The sequence below is a fragment of the Cavia porcellus genome, unplaced genomic scaffold (genome assembly GCF_034190915.1).
Source record: "Cavia porcellus strain 051 isolate PalLab524CR breed Dunkin Hartley unplaced genomic scaffold, mCavPor4.1 scaffold_1, whole genome shotgun sequence".
Classification (NCBI taxonomy): Eukaryota; Metazoa; Chordata; class Mammalia; order Rodentia; family Caviidae; genus Cavia; species Cavia porcellus.
The window spans coordinates 79434704-79457265 of NW_026947484.1; the positions used below are offsets into that span (position 1 = coordinate 79434704).

General features: G+C 31.6%; 1 protein-coding gene across 12 annotated transcripts in view; it reads right to left on the reverse strand.

The window, feature by feature from the left end:
• Nucleotides 1–22562, reverse strand: part of Rfx3 (regulatory factor X3) — a 289321-nt gene that overhangs the window by 258515 nt on the left and 8244 nt on the right. For 5 of the 12 annotated variants that reach the window (XM_063250503.1, XM_063250437.1, XM_063250504.1 and 2 more), the window contains exons 3-4: nucleotides 21405–21465; nucleotides 83–19375 (exon numbers count right to left, since the gene is read on the reverse strand). The exons of 1 other annotated variant lie outside the window; for it this stretch is intronic. The gene's annotated coding sequence lies outside the window, so the exon portion shown is untranslated. Of the gene's footprint in view, nucleotides 1–82; nucleotides 21549–22562 lie in introns of all 12 variants that reach the window. 6 more of the 12 variants (XM_063250486.1, XM_063250475.1, XM_063250481.1 and 3 more) reach the window with 6 other exon arrangements.

Sequence of the window (22562 nt, forward strand, 5' to 3'; positions counted from 1 at the left end):
TCTGAATTTTACCTCAGCAGATTCCCAAGACCCCCAACTGCATAGTAATGGGCTAACACTCTGGGGTCACAGGTATACTCACCTGTAGGTCCAGAAGGTTGTTGTCCAGGGATGGCTTACAAGAGGTGGACAGGGTTGTTTGGTGATTGGGCATATGGACATGCTATATCAAAGATCCTTGGATATATTGCCACTATATTCTAGAACAGAACTGAAAAATCTGAGAATTCTAAATGACATCCACCTCATAAAGCTGTATTGGTCAAGTTAAGAGGAAAATGCATTTTTAAGTTTTTCAGCTGATTTGCAACACTCCAGTATGTACAAATATAATTAGGTATACTTCTATTCATCTACTTATTCCTATTGATGTTAGGGATGGGCTTGATTTCCAAATCCTATTTCCACCCACTTAAATACTGATTACAATAACTGCATCGGTAGTGGTAGCAAATTTTACATTTTTAATACCACTCACTGTAAGTCTTAGTATAGTAACATGCATCCATCCCAGTGACAGCAAGTCTCTTAGAACTTATGATGACAGAAACAGCCTGCTGCAGTAAGTGTGCCACTGGTTTGCCAACACTGACCTAGCCTAGCCTGGGCTCCTTTACACTCCTTTGCAGTACCACCCTCCTAGTTGTTACCTACATTTTTCCATAAAATTGAATCCAACACAATGGCTGAATTGCAACGTAGGTTTTTCTCAATTAAACGGGTAAATTCTTAACTTTATACATCCTTTCATACAACTAAAAGGTTCACCTGACTGCAGTCATCTGTTTGTACTACACACATTTGCCAGATTAGTAATCCTAATGTGCCACTTTCACACTGGATGCTGTTTTTAAAAATTTAGTAGATGGTTATGTTCTTCAGTTAATTTCCATATCCTAAAGCTTTTCTTTTCCATTCCTCCTTTACTATTTCCAAAAAAAATCCAAACTCTATACCAAAATCATGCTTTCTTCTACCCTCAGTCATGTGCATACCTCCTCACAGCCAGTATAACACCACAACATTCAAAATTATAGTATATCTTCTCCATAAGATGTCCCTAACTATTGAAGTACAAAAGTTTTACATTTTTCAGTATCCTATTGATACTGACCAATCAACACATTATTCAGCCACATGCTTAGCAGAATGAGAACCACAAAACATATCACATACCTCATAAGTTCAAGTGATTTTATGGAGTTAATCTTGTTCGATGGTAATATCACAAAGACAGGTTAAGTATCTCTACAAATAAAATACCTGGCTCAAAATTCTGTCTTTATTATGTACTTTGATAGATTTTGATATTGTTTACATAGTATAGTAATAAATAGGTGTGTCTTTGTCGTTTTAGAACAGAGTTTTGATCCTGGAAACTACATATTTTAAATTTATTAAGAATCTCAAAGAACCTTCTGTGTTATAGCCACCTGTATACTAGTAAATACTTAACAAGCAAAACAAGCAACCTTTATCCCTCTCCCCTACTCCCTCAAAAAGCAGGATTTCTAGCTTCTGCTTATTTCCATGGCCTAAATATCCCCAGCATGGTGATTTGCAAGCTATCAATGTGACATCTTAAATCCCCAGTTAAAAGACATGACTAACTTTGGCTCTCTCAAACTGGTAAGCACAAGTTTCAGAACATCACTAGTTATACCAATCCATATGCATTGTATTAGAAAAGTGGAGAAACATAGTAGCTATTCATCAAGATTTTAAAATACATAACAGTAATACAAATCTTGTTGTAAAAAGACCTTAACAATTGAGAGGGTTTGGAATAGCTCAGTAGTTCAATTAGTTCTTATTACCTACCAATGATTTCAAAATGAAAAATTCTAACTTCACACTAAAGTCTTAGAAGTTCATATGTGTGTGGGTTTGTAGACTTACATATGTATATAAATGTGTATGCATACATATATTTTACCCCAACCACTCAAAGTGCTAAGAATATCAAGGAAAGAAAGCTAACTCCAAAGTAAAGAACACTTCCATATTTTGCAGAAAACAATTTACTGTAGTGATAAAAGTTTATATTGCTAATATCTAAATCTCCACTGAACCAAGCATAAAGGCTATAATTACGTTCTACATTTTTACAAGCAGACATCATACAAGTCAGTCACATATTCACTGACATCCAAAGTGGCTGCTATCAGAAAGCAATTACATTTTAATTCTGAAATTCAAACTTCCTGAATTAACTATTTTGGCAATATTTGATTCTTTAAAATGTCATTAAATATTTTAACAGTTTTAAGTACATAATCTTTACTCAGAAAAAATCCTTAGTTTGAAATGTGTACAATGGGCAGTAGCTGGTGGTTCTACTTGAGACAGTATCTGTATAATATTAAGTGCTTTTTCTTCTGGCTCTGAAAGTATCACTCTAGCCTGGCACTCTTCTTACTTAACGTATCAAGGCATTACATGGATTCTGTATATTTCTTTTCTTTTCCTTAAGACTGGACTGAAATTACTTTTCACAAAGAAATGAAAGAGATACCCAAGGCCTAACCTATCCCATTGGCTATTTTAAACTATTATCGTACTTCAAATCACTTCTATTCTTTTAAAAATTGTTCTCTTCTCATTAAATTTATGTTCATGTAAGCAACGCAAAATGTACTAAAATTTAAACACCATTTTAAAAAGATCAATAAGCATGTTAAACATTTTTAAAGAGGTAAACCAAAAAAGCACCAAAGGTAATCAGAGTTTCACGTGACTCTATTCCTGCCTTCCTTTTTCTCGACAGAAGCTACTATCATTTTTTGTTCTTCTATGTTAACAATGACAGGTACTAAGACAAACCTGGGCAATTAAGTCACTTCTGCACTTACAGATTTTTCCATGGGAAAAAAATCAGACAAGAGGCTAAGCTTCATTGTACACATTTACTAAAGAACTAAATTTGCGCTCTCCTTTAAATACTGCCCTTTGTGTAGGGTAGTATTATACATGTTTATGAATACTTTATTGCTCTAAAAATCTCTTAAAAATTCTGTCCCAAGACTTTACTCTGTGAATGGAAGGGTCACTTTATACAAGTTTGCTCAACTACTTTGAAGGCAATAAGATTCACTAAGATACCCATTCTGGTTTGACTATTGTCTTCTTTGGAAGTCCTGTAATGTTTACAATGCCTAAGTTTTATTGGTCTTGTTCTCTACTGTTTTGTCCAACTTTATAATATCTAATGAGATAGACAATTCTTTTTAAGGAAACAAGAGACAACATTGATAACCATTGTTGATAACCTTGTACTCTGTTCTACACCATGTGCTATGTCTATCCTTGGTTTTGACTGACAGCTTTGTTTTGCCATATTTGACTGTATTCTCTCCCCCCCAAAAAAAGTAATAAGCACTAAGGAGTAATAAAATCCAAAATGTGTAAATTTTGTTGTAAAAAAGAGAGGGGAAAAAAAAAGAAAAAAAAAAAAAGAAAAAGAGCTCTAACGGATATAACAGCAAGTGTGTTTAGGGGTGTTGAATAGCTGACTATATCAATGTTTTTGGATCATTGAACACAGCTGTTTGCAGTCTCCCTGTTTGAATGTCCACCTTGTATTCTTTGATACTGTGATTTGAGCAACTATTTTCAAGATGATAATATGTAATCTACTAACAGGTGATTTCTTACTGTTATGTTTTTTTTTTTTTTTTTGTAGTTCTGTATTACGTGTACCCTTACACTGCTTTGTTTTGTTTTGTGTTTTTCTCTTTTTCCTCTTAAATAAAAAAAAAAAAGAATTCCTAATTACTGATCAACACTAAACATAACTTTATAATACATAGCATCTCTTTAAAAACTATTCTTATTTTTTATTAAGTCCAGTTCCATGTTACTGTTTTTAGTTGCTACCCTTTCCTGTGAAATTCTCTTCATGTCCTACACAACAATTAAGCCAGAAAAAGGAAAATGGCAGTGACAGCTGAGAGTTACAAGTGGTTAATTCTAGAATGTCATGCTAAACTTTTTAAATGCACTCACCTCATTTCATCTTCATTTTTCATTTTATAATTCTACTGAGTACTTAATAGCCCTATTTTTACATAAAAGAAATCTGGAACCACAGCAGCTAAGGAATTTAGTTAAGCATAATTAGCTCTCAAATGACTAAACTAGGATTTGAACTCAGGTTTCTTATTCAAAGGACTAGGAATCATTTTCCCTCCTAATAGTTCTACAAGCCAAAATACTTATACTTACTCACTTATTATATGTGCATCATATACTTAAGACTCATTTTTAAGTAAAAATGTAAATTGTGAGTATCTGTGTGTGACATAGCAATTTGGGTCTTTGTGAAACTCTTACAGTTCCATGCGAATACTAGGATAATTTTTTATTAATAGTGATAATCCTAACAAAAATCTGAGACGTAATCTTCCATAAATCACCTTCATATTAAACATGTGCTTCTTGTGTAAGATGTGCGATTTGATGACAGTTCTGCCAAAAGTCAACAGATTCAATGAATTTTCAAGGAAAATCCGATTCAGTTATTTTTTGGCTATTGACAAGCTATGAACTTTATATGTGGAAGCAAAAGATTTAAGATAACCAACTCAAATTACTAGAGGAGAAGAACAAAAATAAAGAACTGACACTGACTTCAAGACAAATCAAACAGTATCAGGTAATCAAACAGAATAATACTAGCAAAAGAGTAAATACATAGATCAATGAATCAGAATAGAAAATCCTGAAATAGATTTTAACAAAGAACAAACGTAAGGAAAGACAGTCTCCTTAGCAAATGATATTGGGACAATAGGGAAACCATATTCTGAAAAAAGAATCTGGACAGGTATTTTACACTCTCAACAAAAAGGAAGTCAGAATAGTTGACAAACCTAAATAGAAAGTTTAAAAATACAAAACTTCTAGAAGATAACACAGCAGAAAACTTAGGTGACCCTAACTGGGTGATGATTCTTTAGATCAAATACAAAAGACATAATTCATGAAAGAAAAACTGATTAAGCCAGACCTCACTAAACTAAAACTTCTGCTCTGTAAAATACAGTATCGAAAGAATAAGACCTAACACAAACTAGGAGAAAATGTTTGCAAGATACATCTGACAAGTAAGATACAAAATCTATAAAGAGCTTGTTTTAAAATTTACAGTTGAAAAATTACTATGCAATTTAAAAATGAGTCAAATACCTTAACAGATATTAAAAAATGAGATGATAAGAAATTGCATTCCAAAGGTGCTATGTGTATTATATGACATTAGAAAAATGAAAATACAATGAGACATAACTGCACAGTTATTACAGTGGCCAAAATACAGAACACTAACAATATGAGTGTTGGCCACAATGTGGACCAACAAAACCTCTCATGCTTTACTCATCAGAATGAAAATATTACAGCTACTTTAGAAGACTGTATGGTAGCTTCTTACTAAACTAATCATATATATTTTTTAATTTTAATGTAGTACTAGGGATTGAACATAGGGCCTTCACAGTGGGATATATATCCAGACATTCTTTTTTAAAAACTAAGTGTTTTTTATTGTTTTGCTGCTGTTTTGAGTTGTTTTGTTTTGTTGAGAATGTGTCTTGGTAGATCACTAATTTGCCCAGGCTGGTCTCAAACTTGTGATCTTCCTGTCTCAGTTTCCCAGAATCCTTGAATTAAACATACTCTTACCATATTATCTAGCAACTGTGTTTCTTGGTATTTACCCAAAAAAAATTTAAAAATAATATATAAGAAAAAAATCTGAATGTGGGTGTTTATAGAAACTTTATTAGAAACTCTTAAGACTTGAAAGTAACCAAGACATCTTTCAGTAGAGGACTTGCTAAACTGTGATTCAGACAGTGGAATACTATGCAGCACTTAAAAGAAAATTTCAAGACATGAAAGGAAAACTGAATTCATATTACTGAAAGCAGCCATTCTGAAAATAACTATATACTTTCAACAATATTACAGTCCAAAAGGAAAATCCATGGAGACAAGGGAAAGGATATTGATCGATAGTGACTAGGCAGTAGGTAGGCATGAATAGCAGGCCAAAACGATTTTTAGGGTAGAGAATTCTATATATGATATTCTAATGACAAGTATATAACACTGCTTATTTCTCTAAATACAAAATGTACAACACCAAGACTAAATCTAAATGTAAACTGAATTCTGAGTAATAATGATGTGTTAAGTGAATTCACCATTTTAAACGAATTTACCAATCTGGGGAACATGTTGACAGTGAAGGGTATGGGTATATTATATATACCTATGGGTATATTATATATACATAATATATATGTGCGGGTATGGGTATATTAAAAAACCTCTATACCTTTCACTCAATTGTATTGTACCCTAAAGTAACTGCACTTTAAAAAAATAAAGTCTATAAAAGTCAAATATAAAAAAGTGAGACTAATTTACAGTATATCTCATGATACAGAAGATAGGAAAAGTTATGAACTATTACAATGTATATCAAATCAGACTACTACTTAATGTTCAACTGCAATAAAGGACTATGCTACATAGTTATTACATAAGTCACTATATAACAAAGCAAAAGAATTACAGTTGAAGGTAACTACAGCCATAAAACAGATTTTTCTCTAGATAAGCAAGCAACTGTTATAAAAATTATGCCTAAATTTCAAGTATTATAATTATTGTGGCTCTATTATTAAACTATTACAGGATAAAGACCATTAATAATTTTTCAGAAATTAATTACTTGGTTGTAAAAATTTTCAAAAGTTGAGTAATACCTGCTAGTACTTATACTGAATTGGAACAGAAATTCATCAAGTAGGGGGGAAATTTCTTGGGGGAAATCACACATATCTCTAGATCTATGTTGCCTCATAATAAATCCCCTAGTAGGAAGATAGTGTGATATTAGGTGGTTGTGTATCAAAATATCTCAACAAGGAAAATGCCACCATTTGTAGGCCATTATATGCATGTGAAGGAGCATTCCATTCAGTCACAGATAAACATCTCTACCAAAAGCAAATTTGTTTTTAAAAAAGTAGCTTATACTATATATTTTCTTGTTCTATGCCATGAGCTTGCTTACGAGGCTGATTTTACCTTTAGCTGAAGCCGTGTATTTTCTAATCTGTTTAGGGAAGCTGTCAAGTAATCAGAGTAAGCAATACCATTTAATAAGGAAGTCTTTTAATGAAATATAATAGGTCACAAATACTTAATTTATACTCTTTACTATAATTGTCAGCCTTTACTACAACTGCCACTTTAACAATCTTTTCCAAATGTGAACACAAAGGATGAACAAACCAAGGGTATTAGCATGTGTGTATGTTTACAGCTGACTCCTGTCAAAGGCTTAGTTCCCCTTCCAACTCCAATGTATGAGCGTCTGTTTCTTTTGGTACAAGCATCCTGTTTTAGGTTGTGGATATATCTGAATTAATTTCCTTCTCAGAGCTACATGATAAAACACATTCTACAAGATACACAGGAGAAAGGCTGACCAAGTTATGGCACAAGGTTACACCTTTAGAAATATTACAGGATTTTTTACTATTACTTCCGCATTCCACATTTTGTCTCTTTATTCTTTATTAAATCTGTTCCAATGCTTATTAGTTTATAATTTCAAAAAACATTCATATAAGTTTAAAATAGCCTCTCATACATCAATTTTTTCTTTTACAATTATCTTTATATAAACACCTACCAAAATCACATACATAAAACTACAAGGAATTACTTTAAAACAAACATAGAGGATCTTCAAGAGAAGCATCACGACTTTTTTTAAGTACCTTTTGATTATTTTGTTACACTCCAATTTTATGATAAACTATTTTAAAAATACTCCTCTAAAAACATATTTAGATGATACTCCTTTTAACTTTTTATTTTCAGCATATTATTAACCAATGGCTCTTAAAATGTGGTACTGATATTGTTAAATACTAGAACACCTATGCATAAACAGTAGTAGTTTTACAAAAAGTTGTCCATTTCTTAAAAGCTAAGCTTCTCTAAATCAAACTAGCTTACTGTGAAAAGAAAACCATGACAACTGTTTGTACCTCTTGCTTTATTATTATATCCGGCCTGGTCAGTCTCAGAAATTCAATCTATTATGGTTGCTAGGAGTCTGTTGCTGTGCAACCTAAAAGGGTATGCTGTGCTTTCAAGCTAAGAAGTGCTAATAAACCTGTAGTTTCCCTCTGTGGGGCTGACCAGTGTGTTTAAAGGGCTTAATACTTCTCAAGAGTGATTGGCCCACAATTCAAGACACATCCTATTAAAAAGTCACACTGAGAGATTTCTAACAAAGGGACAAAATGCTAAACCTACACAAATATTCAAAATGTATCCTTAGAATCCCTAACTAATTTGGTAAAACAAAGAACAGATTATGATGCACATTTTAATTATACGACCTCTCATTCCCTAGTTTTTTGGTTGTTTTGTTTTTTCCAGACAGTGTCCTAAAAGGTTATAACGACAGAAATGAACTGGGCAAGTTTCAGGGGAGAAAAAGTGTGGACTAAGTACCATCAACTTGGATTTTTAAAAATCCATATTGTATTTACATAAATTATGTTGTATTTACATAAACTCAAAATTTAGGATGCAAATGTTATGAAGTTAGAAGAAATAAATTATTGAACAAAAAAATTCTAAATTATAAAAGTTGATTTTTTGTTAATCCAATTTGTTCAATGGTTTTATATTTATTCTAAAGTCTATTCTATCCTATCAAATGCCTATTCTATAATTTTAAAGATTAGCATTAAAAAGTCATATACACTCACTACAATTAGCATTAGTTGAATGTAAATGAAAAGAGAAGCGTGGAGTCTATTAATAAAATAACCTTAATCAAATTGTGTGAAACAATTTGAAAAGTGGCAGAGATTAAGGGAGGACAACTAATTTCTTTTTAAAAAAGCAACTGTGTTCACTTTTTGATTATAATGATAGGCCTTTTTCATAAATTGTTCAAAGGAAAAGATAAAGCTACTGTACCATAAAATACAAAAGACCACACAAGAAAACAAAAATAAGTGATTTAACAATAATTAGCCTAACTATGAAAATCTGCTCAACTTTTCAAAAATATCCTGGCTGTATTAATATTGCCTGCAGTTTGCAAGTTAAAAGTAAACTTAAAAAAAAAAAAAATCTATCATGTTTTCCATAATCATGGCAACCTTTAGCTCTTCTAAATTACTCTGAGCTAGGAATACTAATCTGCCAACTGTACTACTTTTTTTTAAAGACCCATAGTTATCTATCCTCCAAAGATTGTTTTTATTTCTTCTCAGTACACACCATACATAGGAAGCAGAGGAAATTATTTCTCTAAAAGTACCCAAAAGCAACATATAAAAGAATGTGGAACAACTATCCAAAACTGAAAACAACAGAGTCCAGTAATATGTAAGAACTAAAGCAGGATGAATGATGCAAAGGTAACATCTGACCAAAGAATGTAGGCTAAAGCAAGAAGAGAATGGGTTGGCTAAAAAAAACAGCTAAGTAAAGGCAAGCAGAGCAGAAGAGATCAAATAGAAGAAAGGGGGCAGAAACATTATAAAAGTTAACAATGTGTTAGAGAACTAAGAGGAACTGCAGGAAGAAACACTAGGATTCATTTTACAGATACAAAGATGAAGGAAAACACAAACATGAAAACCTATATACATAATTTTATATTCATTGACCCCATCCATATTTCTTAGTAAAATGTCCAACAACTTAGGAAAAATTGTTTTAAAAGATTCCATGTTGTTTTCTACTTATAATGTAAAATTCAAGTAATTAGTAACTTACAGAATCCACTTAATTTTACAAAGATATAATCTGAATACTTTCCAATTCTCATATGAGAGAATTTTAAATTAAGTTGAAGAGCCTAAAGTACAAAAATCTTTTAATTATTAATAATTTTATTTTTTTCCTCACATTGGACCAAAGAATAAAAACATATACACAGAATCGTCAAAAAAGGTTATAAAGTCAAAAACCAACTTATATTATTCCCAGGGCATGTAATAGGTAAATGTACTCACTTCTAAAGAACCTGCTTAATATCTGTTTATTTATTAGTAAAATGCATTTAATAATTTTAATCTGATCAATAAAAATCTTATCTGAAAGAAAGTTCTAAGCTGGTTATACTAATACTTAGGATGCTGTCAGGTAATGCTAACCAGAAAGACAGTGGTATAAAAATTAAACCAATGAGTGTGGATATGCCATACTGGAATTACTATTGGAAAGTGCCATCTGTTATTCACTCAGTCCTTGACTCTTCAAAGATACCAAGTTGCTATATAATCATAAAATGTGGATTACTTAAAAGAAACTACAGACTATATAGCTACAGAGGATAACGTATTCAACAACACAATTATGCCTATTCTTTGCAAATTCCAGTTTTTTTGCATTTACATCTTTTCCAAACACTCATCTTTCAAGACAAAACACAAAAAAAGCTTTCAAATCAAAGGTCTTCAATAAATGCTACTAAATAGAACTGAGTTCTGATTATTTTTTAATTTCATAATTTTTGAAATATAGTATCACATGATTTAGAGTTGTTAACCAATTACTTGTAAGAAATTCTTTTAGTATCTTACCACAAAAAGGGAAAAAAAATCATTATGAGGGCTATAAATACCTTTCTCTTGAGAACATTTCCTTATTTTGTTTCTTCAAATTGTTTTAATAACTCTATTAGCAAAGGTCAAAATAGGAGGCTGATGAACAGTCCTTAATAATAAAATTTATAAAATAAATGACATAAACTGAAATCTCAATTAAAATGTTATTTTAAAATTTCTAAAATAAAACCCACTTTCACTATTCAACAACTACTATTCGTTTTTACACATTTAAAAGTTTAAAGATACTGATCAATAATTTTTGAAACGCAAAATTGAAGACACTAAAAAGCCACCTTGAAGTAAATCCTATAAATCCAAGGAATAATTTCAGTTTGCAATGCATTATAAATGCCACAAACCTCAAATACCTATTCACAATTTATGTTAAAATACATACAAAACTCTTTAAAAAACACAAAAGCCAATAAAAAAGAGGTAAACATGACCTGCTCAGTGAATACTAGCATATAACCATTTTATACTAAACTCAAAAAACTGTATTTAATTCAAATCAAAATGTGAGGCTTGCAGTATGATAGCTGCACAACTCAACACCTTACACCCTATGGCTAATAAATTAACAAATTTTTAGTCTAGGGTCATACCACCCTGAACCAGTTCTCATCTGACCTCACCCACCAGCTCTCATCTGACCTCAGAAGTTACGCAGGATCGGGCCTGGTTAGTCCCTCGATGGGAGAAACTAACAAATTTGTATTTCATGATTTTTTCTTTTTCACTCATCCTCCAACCTTAGGGGAGATGACACAACATGCAACACAAAGCAATATACTAACACTCTGAGTTCTAACTCTCGGCTTGTGCTGAAGTTTTTTCCCCCACAAGTAAAAAGTGAAAGGAGCACTGTAATAATCAGATAATTGAGGGGTAAAAAGTTATGTCCGAAACAAGATTAACCATGAGTTGTTAACTATGAAAGCAGAGTAAAGATGAGAATTTGATTCATTTTTTCATCAGACTGCTCTGTTGCTGCAGTGTGTTTAAATCTGTCCTGACAAAAAAAAAGGTGGGGATTAAGAGAATGAACTCAACACTCTCCAAAGTCTCTTATACTTCTCAATTTTTTTTCACAAACATGATTGTGGTATACATTAGTGGTACTAAATTTGGCTTCTTTAATTATTTATTTAATGTTTAAAATAACAAGCTATTTACATCCCAGAGACTCTGTTCCACAAGTGGCTAAAATATGTGTACAGCTGACTCACTTCAGATACAAATGTCTGTGCAAATTTGCAAGTAAAATATTCAATAGGCCTTTAACAGTGGAAATCAAGATTAAAAATTAGTGCTGTATATATGGTTATGACACTTAAAACAGAGAAAGGTAGTGTTTTCTTTTAAGGTTCCACAGAAATTTTTACTTCTCTAACTTAAATACATATTTTATATTAATTATATCTGTCCCACTTTTGAAATTTTTCAATATAGTACAACAGCCTCAAATGTGAAACTTTGTATTTCACAGCAGATTATGGGCAAATAATACTGGATATTTGAGACAAATTAAAATGGAAAATATGATTTTGACATTAGTATACTGAATATTCCATTCTAAAAATATCACTAAGACAATGTATTTGTCAAAATAACTATTTAAGACAATTTACCTCCATTAGCAACTTTTATTTATCTAAATAACCCTTTATGTCTTTCTACATATACAAAATTTTTTAAGTAAGTTAAAGTCAAAAACTGTAGTTAAGGTTGACTACATAATATTTATGCTATATAAACAATGATTCTAATTTCGCATCTTCTGAGACACGGAAGAGTAATTTTATAATACAAGTTATATGCAAAGATTCCATCTGCAATTTAAATTAGCCATAAGCAAACAGAGAGTATAAACAATCAAATTGTAGTCTGGCTTATTCTAATTTTTACCTGTCAATTAATTATTATCCTTGTGCTTAATACTTCAAATATAAAATCTGCTCACTTGTTAGGATTATGTTCTAGTAACAGTCATAACTTACATAAGAACCTCCAACTTCAAAGCAGGTAGTGTGGACTTGAAGGATATAATTTTGAAAGTCCCTCAATCTGCCTGTTTCCTTATAGAAAATCATTGATCTCATCAACACATCTCACAAAACAAATACACACACAAGCAATATATTCAGAGAAAGGCATACAAAAATGACAAAAGGGGGAAAAGAATAAAGCAGAAAACTGCTATGTAAGGACCACCGTGAGGGGAAAGATAGGATTTCCTATTATAGAAGGAATGCTAGCATCAAAAGTATCAGTATTGTATTTAAATATACAAAAATTCACCTCCATGTCTTTGCGGAAATATTATCTTCTCTACAGACTTTTTAATCACCCTATTTAAAACTGCAACTTTATCTACTCCCATCACCTAGCTTCTCTACCCTCTTTTTTTTCCACAGCATTTATAACAATATTATAATGCATACTAAATTATTCTCCCTCTTTCTTCCTCAACTGTCTGAACACGAGCTCCTTGAGCAGAGTCTTAATCAGTTTTGTTCATTGTTGTGGCTTCTACCATAGCTCACTTCTTGGCACATACTGTATGGGCTCAACAAAAGAATGAATGAACATAAAAAGTGAAAATGATCACATATACTTAAACTTATTATGGAAATTGAAGAGCACCTCCGGAGTCTGCAAAGTTAAAAGTGACTTCAAAATTGCTAGTAAATTTAGCAAACTTAGTACTTTAAGAAATGGTACAAAATGAAAATACACTTACTAAAAACAGTCATGTGTAGGTATAGATATATATATATATACCATAATTTATTTCAGTTGGTGGCCTATTGTTGATTATTCCATTTTTCTGGCTTTTCACTGTTATGACTATGCTATGTCTATTTAATTTATATTTCTTTTAAAATTTGCTTATGTCCTTTGCCATTTTTACTTTCTGAGGTAGTTTTAGAATTTTCTTATCTATAACATCATGTAATATATGAAGAAATTTTTGCTTTGGTCATCAGACAAAAGTATTTTTTAGTTGACCTTTTAGCTTCACTTATGGGGCCTTTCAAAGAAGTCAGTATTTTGTATGTAGTCAAATTAATTATTTCCTTGCTTTATAATTTCTGCTCTTTGTATCATGCTGTCCCTAGTTTGTATAAATGTTAATCTTTAATATCCTAATTTCCTAATAAACAAATAAATATAAAAAGGTTACATGGGTTTATGGAAGACAGAGCCCTATGAAAACAAAACATTTCCAGGATAAAGTGTCTGTAGTGGATGCCAAACCAGATAATATGACCTTTTTATAGTGTAACTCTAACTGAAATGTCACAAATATAGCCAGAGATCTGATTACTGTAGAAATTCCATTCTTGTATCACCAGTTATGTTGGCATAAACCTAGAAATACTGATCCTGGACTTTTAACATCCCAGTGAGTATAGTGAAGTTAGGTTGCAAAAAGAAAAAATACAAGAGCTCTGGACTATTCAAATATCCCCAAAAAGTGAAGTTTTCTTAACATCCCAATGTCTTCCATGATAAGCAGCAGTAGCAATTCTGATCCTTACTGCATCTTAAAAAAAAAAAAAAGAACGTACTAGATTGGATAAGGTAGTCCTCTAACTTAACGCTAAAAAGATCCTATGCAAATCACAAAATTCACACAGATAAACAAACAGGGACAAGTGAAACTCATATATAGTACACAGGTTATATATCGTCTCTTGAAAAGAGGAAAGGAAACTTTTACTGGTGTCAACCCATATGTACTACTACCTAGATGCTCCTCTATATTAAACAAAATATATAAAAGTCATTAATCCTTGGAGTTAAATGTTTTAAATAAAAGAAAATAAATCCAATGCCAATAATAAAACTGTGGTGTTGTAATGGTCATTACAAAACTACAAAATACTTAAAAATGTTTTCTTTAATTAAATTATAAGGCTAGTGAAGAATTATTCACTAATTACTTCTAATAAGAAAGTAGATTTATGCTGAGTTGAAAAATCTATTACATACACTTCTGCCCTCACAAAGCTTACAATTTGAAGAGACTAAACATTTAACAATAAACAAAAATCTTAATAACTTCCAGTCAGTAGCAGAGATAATTTAAGAAAATAATTAGAAGTGCAGGAACCAAGTTAGAGAACCACTCCAACTTCTCCTAATACCTTTAAGCTAGTTTCCCAGGGCTTCACACATGCTAGGCTAGCACTCTTTCATTGAGTTACATCCTCTGCAAGAAAACTAATGTTGGCAGACAGAAATTCACATAGGACGGAAAACATATTCTAAGTAGAAAAAAAAAAAAATGAGAACCAAGAGTTACAGAAATGATACAATGATTTCTGGCAACTATATAAAATAGTAATAGCAATTACTGAGCCGTTACATGAGGTGCATCACTGCTTTTGCCTATGTCATACAATGTGATCTTTGAAACATTCTTCTTTAAGGCTGATTTTACTGGTCCTGTTTTACAGAGCTTAAGTATTCTGTCCTGGTAAAACTTCCAGGCTGTAACAGAGCTGGAATCTAAACTCATGAATTTTAAAGTTCATGCTCTTAACCAATACACAATACCACAAGCCTGGCTGGCCAGAAATAAAGAGTTATGGAGTAAAGTGACAGAGTTTAGATTTTAAAATGGACATGAAAGTAGCCTTCCAAATGGTATATGCTAAGTAGTTTTGTGACATAGTATGACACTAAACATTTCTTAAATGATTCTGAACAGGAAATGAAGAATTCTGGAAAGTTCTGACCTAGAGAAACATAAAACTCTTAAGGGTTCATTTTTAAAACCTAAAAACCTTCTTTTTAGATTGTTACTCCAAAATAAAATAATTTACACAAAAATTATGGATTATAACATTTTAAAATACTAACATTCCACTCTACATTTAAGATTCTTCCTCATTATGTCCAGTAAGTACAGCAGTCTAGAATTGTTACTCTAATAACTGAATCACTATATCCAAATCTGAATTTAGGCACCGAAAGTAGTTAGCACATTCTGTTCATCTGAAATACAAGTTCAACATTTGTATTTTCTGTTCTGTTTTAAGGGATAGTATGTATATCAGCACATCAGAAATACAGTTAAATTTAAATCACATGATGCCTCCCGCATCCATTATGATTAATAGAAAGCAAAAGCAATGTAAAAGATTATATATTCTGAGCTTACTAATTCACATAAAACAGTAACACTTTTTTTTTTAAAGAAAAATGATGAGGTGTAGTGGTTTACACCTAGAAATCCAACTACTCAGAAGGCTGAGCCATGAGTCTCTGAGTTCAAGGCCAGTCTGGACACTTCAACAAGACACTGTCTCAAAATAAAAAGAGCTGGGCATGTAACTGTGTGATAATTCACTTGTTTACCATGTGTGAAAACCTGAGTTCAGTCTCTCCAACAATACACACGTGAGAGAGCAAGAGTAACAGAGCCAGAAAGAGAGGAAGGGAGAAAGAACAAGCCAATAAATAAAAATAACTTGTAGGCAAAAGTGCAAGAGCTACCTAATATTTCATCATACCATTGTTTATCATATCTCCATTTTTATTGAAGGTGAGGATAAATCCAATGGGAACAGTCTTACAAGAAGGTTTGTCTGTGGGGATTTACCTTGTTAAGGACAAATGACAAATGGGTTCCCCCAAAGGAAACTTACTCCTGTTTTATATAAATACATCTTTTTAGATTTGGCACCACAAATAATACTGAAGAAAGCATCACATTATGCTGGCAAATTCAACTGTCATTATTTCTGTGTCTCACAGACAAATTGTTTTAAAAAATTTAACAGTTTTAGCATTCAAACAGTTCGTCCCTACCATGGAAAGAATACCAGAATTAAGTCTAAATGGGAACTCACTGATTTACTTCCAACACACACCTACAGGCGCATACACACACACACCAAAAATCTTAATACATAATTATTTCTTTGAACCACATAGCCTCATAGTACTACAAATCTGTAAATAAATCTTTCCCAAAACTCAAATTAAGAACACTAAGTCATACAATAGCATGGTTGCTGTTATTGCTCCTAGTTGCTACGGAATGAACGACAGTCCATTCACATATTTAGTCTGTTGGAGCATTCATACTCAACAGTGCTGCAACACCTTCAAAACCCAAGTAGGCAAGTCTCAGCTTGTATCACCTGTATCAGCTGCGATTATTTCATTTTTGCTCCAGAGAGTAATCTACAGAACAAATGCTTCCGTTTTTTAAAAATAAGTGAATTTTTACAATTGCCATAATTGTAAGAATTAGTCTTTACAAACAGTAACGGGGGATTGGGGACATATCTCAGTGGTAGAGTGCAGCGTTCAATTCCTAACACACACACACACACACACACACACACACAGAAAGATGTATATGCCAGCCCTCGGAATTATGTACACTGAAACACTGATTATAACATGTATCAGTCACACCCAGTAATACAGGGATAAAAATATTTTTTATTTCATTAAAAATAAAAATATAGCAAGTATGGCATTTCCCCTCAGTATAAAAGCCTGTTTATGGTTTTGGAAAGTAATTTAAAATTTTATTACTACATTGTCTCTAAAACAACAATAACATATATACCAAATATTAGTTGGAAATAATATAAAATATTCAAACTCTGAACACAGAATTATAAAACTTTAATACTTTCTCTAGAAAAATTTGATCAAAATTATAAAGTAACAAGTATGTTAAGTACTAAAAGAAGCACATTCACATTGTTGCTGTTTAAGAAAAGTTTTGCATTAGCTATAAGACAAAGCCATTTGTGCCATTTGAAAGGATGTGTAACCCTACTAATACACCTGTTCAATGCTAATATCTCTTCTGTTGCCTTCTGGCTATAACTATGTGGTTAGGGTTGGCTGTGCTGGGCCAGGTATAGCTAAGGGGCAAATGAAAACAGTAGTAGAATAGGAAATCTTAGAGGAAGAAAGGCTGAAATTGAGCAATTAAGGAAAGTAAACATACAGTTGACTGCGCCAGAACCAAAAGCTTAGATGCTATGCAAATAAGGGTGTGTTCTAAAATATAGGTCAATATTTGGATAAAGCTCTCCTTTACTTATGAATACAAGCATATAGCATCAAAAGTACAGAAAATATTACATGGAATGTAAAATTTTAAAGACCAAATAAATTCTTAGTTTTAAGAATAAGTTAAAAAAAAAGAAAAAGTTAATACAAATAATGGTTACGTTGACATTGTATTAAATTCACAACAAAACTTCTATAAATGTTACTGAAATTAACATATTCCATGATCTTTTATTTTGCAGGGTTGCATTTATGTTTTTTTCAAACACTGTTTAGTGCATTAAACTTTATACTGGTGTTTTCTTCCTATATTAACTCTTGTATCTTATGGAAAACATGAAAAATCTGATACACAAGATCACTTAACATAGATATTTTCCAATGACAAAAAAAAAAAAAATTAGTGACCCTCTCAGGGGAAAAAATGGTTGTTTTGGGATAAGATCATTTAATTAGAGTATAGCTTTAAAGATACTAAATTCAAACATATTAAACTGCGTTTCAATATCAGATTAGTGTATCAGCTCTTGGATATTCTTCCTTTATGTCTTATTACAAACAGACTATGTCCCACTAACTGAACAGCTAACTGAAGGGAACGTTCCAGAATTGATTTTCATCCTCAAATTACAATAGCTCTTAACTTTTTACTCAAACTTATCTACAAAGAAAAGACAGATAAAAGATTAATTCCATTTAACCTATGAATTATAGTCAAGAAGTTTTGTTGTTGTTGCTGTTGCTGTGTTTTTTAACTATGTCCTGTAGACATAGGTTTCTGTTCTTATCTTTGTGCTTACTCCTTTTTTGTATAAATGTGATTCTAAAGAGAGAAGTTTGGATTACTGAACAAAACACACGACCAGGAAGCGATAACAAAATTTACACTTTAATACAATACTGACAGGATAGAGTATCAATATCAGTCACCTTTACATATTTTGTCCTGAATATAAAGTAAGCATTGTTTCCAATCTACACTGAAGAATTTGTTCTTAATCTAAGAGTTTAATATTCACTGGCTTCCCAAATATAGACTGCTTCACATATCAGATAAACAAATCAGATATCCCAAATAAATACTTCATTATGTCTATTTTGTGTATTAACAGTGTATTATTTTGTGATAAGTGATAACAAGACCCTGATGTAACATATCAATTCATTTTCTTATCTATACATACCATCTAGAAATAAGTTCAGAAAATAAGTCAAAGATCCCATAGCATTATTACAAATATTACCAAAAAAAAACTAGGCCATAAAGAATTGTGCAATGTTTTCTTCAGCTAAAATCATTAGATGTTTTAAAAAAGATTGTTTATTCAAGAAATTATTTCAACATTCACACAATGATTGATCTTCTTTTATTTTTAAATTCTAAATTTTCTATTAATTTCACCCAATTCCATTTTTAGTATCCATTATCCTTTTTTTCCCCAATCAAATTGCATTGATATATTTATCTCTATTTTTAATCCTTATAGATTCTCAAGTATCATTCTGTAGCCTTCTACAATCTCGAATCTTTAGAAATATATCCATATAGCTTAGGAAATGCAAGGTTGCAAATAATGTCTCACTTTTCTTCTCCCTGTCTCAAACATCTTCAAAAAAAATTTTAACATCTGGAGATGCTAGCAAAGGCCCAGAGTTCAATCCCAGTACTAAAGAAAAACAAGAAAAAAAAAAAAACTAATTTAGTCATTTCAGTATTCCTAAGTAACCAAAATGGTATCGACAATAAACATACAATGATATAAATCCTCTAATTACTCATTCAAAACTAAATGTAAAGGATGATCATATAAATCTAAATGCTCATAGAGTGAGACAGCCTTGGGTCTCTACTAGAATGTTTTCATAACAAATAGTAGGTGGTCAGTATAGCAAAAGTATTAATACATATGCTGAGTATGCAAACTGGGATTCATTGACAGTCTTAAAATGACTCATTTTTTCTTTACATTTGTACTAGCCATTCATATTCTTATGTTTCTAATCCTGCTTTCATTTACCCTCACTGTTACCTCAATCAGGTAGATTAAGGCAGTGCTTTGGGCAAGAGGTGCCATATCATGGCATTCTTCCTAAGCTTTGTAAACCAAAATGTAAATTGAATTTCCAAGGCTCAAATGTAATGTGTATTTGGGAAATTCTAAATAGCAATGGATATGAACAAAAGTACAACTTAACAGAAAGGATTATATCATGCAAGAGACAAACCATTCCTTCCAAGATTTTTCAGAACAAAAGTGAAGGTACATGGAATACTCAACCTTCATCTCAGCTGTATTTTTATCAACACCCCAAAATGTCCAAACTTAACCCTATCAAAATATTAAAATATATCTCTATCCAAATTTAAACACTTTAAAAATTCCACATCAATTCCAAGCCATATGTTCTCAAACCTAAGCTGAAATACAAATCCACATCTATTATACAGCTCTACTCATTTGATATTATTTAAATGGTTTTATATTTCAAAACAGCACACTTTTAAAAATAAATAGATCAAATGTTGCTCCAGCAACATAATATGTTAACCTATTATAAGTAGAAGAACTACTTTTGTCTGTAACTATCATTTAATTTGACTTCAACATTTGTGGTCTTAGTAACTAATAGTGGCCTAGAAAAATCACCACATAACATGAGACACTAAATTGTTTACAAGATCACACTGTTCACTCAAAATTATACATGTCCCATAATTTTCTTTGCCTCACAAAAACAGTACTAAGGAAACAATACAAATGTTTCTTATTCTAATATATGTGCAATGCAAAAATTAGGGAGCAAAAATGGTACTGATAAAATTTCTATAGTACCAAGCAAAATGCATGTTAAAATGACTTTATAAAACTGTATATATACAAACATAAAACTCAAAGCTAAACTTCACTTTAATAACACCTTAAAAATGTAAAATGACAATTTTAAAAAAGCATTTTAAAATGAGAATCATGTAATATAATTATGTAAAAGATTCTAAGTTTATCTCTTTTTGTGTATGAATTTTTTTCATGTTGGCTTTTCATCATTGCACAGTAAAACACACACTGTACATTTAACATTGTAAAGATGATTTCCAGATTACTGTATAGTATTTATTTGTATTTTTTTATTAATGACTCTTAGGCTGACACTTCATCAAAACTCATGTCTAAGACTGCCACCAAATATAACTAGATGCCAATCAACAAAAGCCTTATGTTATAAATTATACTCTTTGGTTCTTGAAAATATCAAGCATTAATAGTAGCAGAGAAAAAAACGTAGGTTTTAGTGCCAAAAAATGCTCACAAAACCATCCACCCTAGGGATCATTAATTTATGAACTAGGTTTTCTCACTTTATTTTATAAACCCAGACTTTCTAAAACTGTGTATGAAATCACAAAAAATCCCCTTAAAAGAGGCTAGTACTTGTATCCACTACTGTAGTAATAAATAAACATACATAGATAGATTCACCCTTTAGAAGCAAAGGTATCATTAAGCACAGATATACTCAGTCTTTAGGGCAAAAGGAGTAATTTAATCAAATGGATTAAAACATTTATTAGAGTAATAAAATGCCTATCTTCACAAAAGCACATGTGCTACAGCACACAAAAAAAAGAAGAAATAATGCCTAACCTGAGTCACCTCTGTCTCCTGCCTCCCAAAATAACCCCACCTCAACTCTCACCATCATCAAAACTTCATGGTCCAGGAAAATGAACTTGGGAGAACATGGAAGGCACTGATACCTAGCAATAAAAACAGAGTATGATTTCCAAATGTATCTGCTTCTTTCTGCTCCTCTCCAGCAACCTCCCCCGTTTCTTCACAACTAAAGCATGGAAGAAAGAAACTTAGCTGACAAAGAATCTTTAAATCTATTCTTCACATTAAGATAAACTACTAATTAAAAATGAAGAGGACCTGATACATTTTAAGAATGATATTTACATTGAGATATACAAAATGCTATTAAACATACAAATCTGAATGTAGTTCAAAACTTTTATAATTATAAACAAAAAAGCACTCAAAAATAATCTTTAAAAATAATAATTACACTCTTCCTACTAAGTTGGTAGAAGAGATACAGAAGAATATATAGTTTTTCCTGAACTTAATTAAGCAAAACTGCTTCTTCTTTTCGCATTTCCTATTGAAAAATTCTGAGAAGTTTACTTTTCAAATTACCAGTAAAGTAGAATTTATGAACATACTAATTTCTTAACCAAATAATGTAACGAGTTTTCTATGAAGCCTGAATTAAAAGAGTAATTATCCAAGTAAAATCATATTCAGAAAAAAAGAAAGAAAAACAGTAATTATTACCAATGAAGAAATATAAAATAATACCAGTATGGATAATACCATACTTCCAGATTAAGGCCCCAAAGAAATCTTAAGATCCTCTGAAGCTGCCCAGATCCTAACAAGATTTTAGCCCTTTTCAAAAATCAGTTGGACAGTATGAGGAAAGAAATAGATTAAGGCTTTAAATAACTGCGGAAGAAATGTTTAAAATATGAAGCCAATAACCCTAAACCTAAATTACTTTTATTATTTCTCATCCTGCCTCCCACCCCACTGCCTATCCACACAATTAGGAAATGATGCCCTCTTTTAAATATCTCACTGTTAAACAGCAAGCAGAAGCCCCAACTGTCAGATATTTGTCTGGCACACATACGCAGAGAAGCTGGCTTCAGCAGAAGTTCAAGCTGTGAGGCTCAGCTAATTCCTATGTGGGTGAAGAAATCAGGGCATTTGACAACTGCTCTATACAGAAGCCACTTAAATGGTGGAACCTTCTGAGTCTGAGCCATCAGTATGGTCACTGAGAAATCAA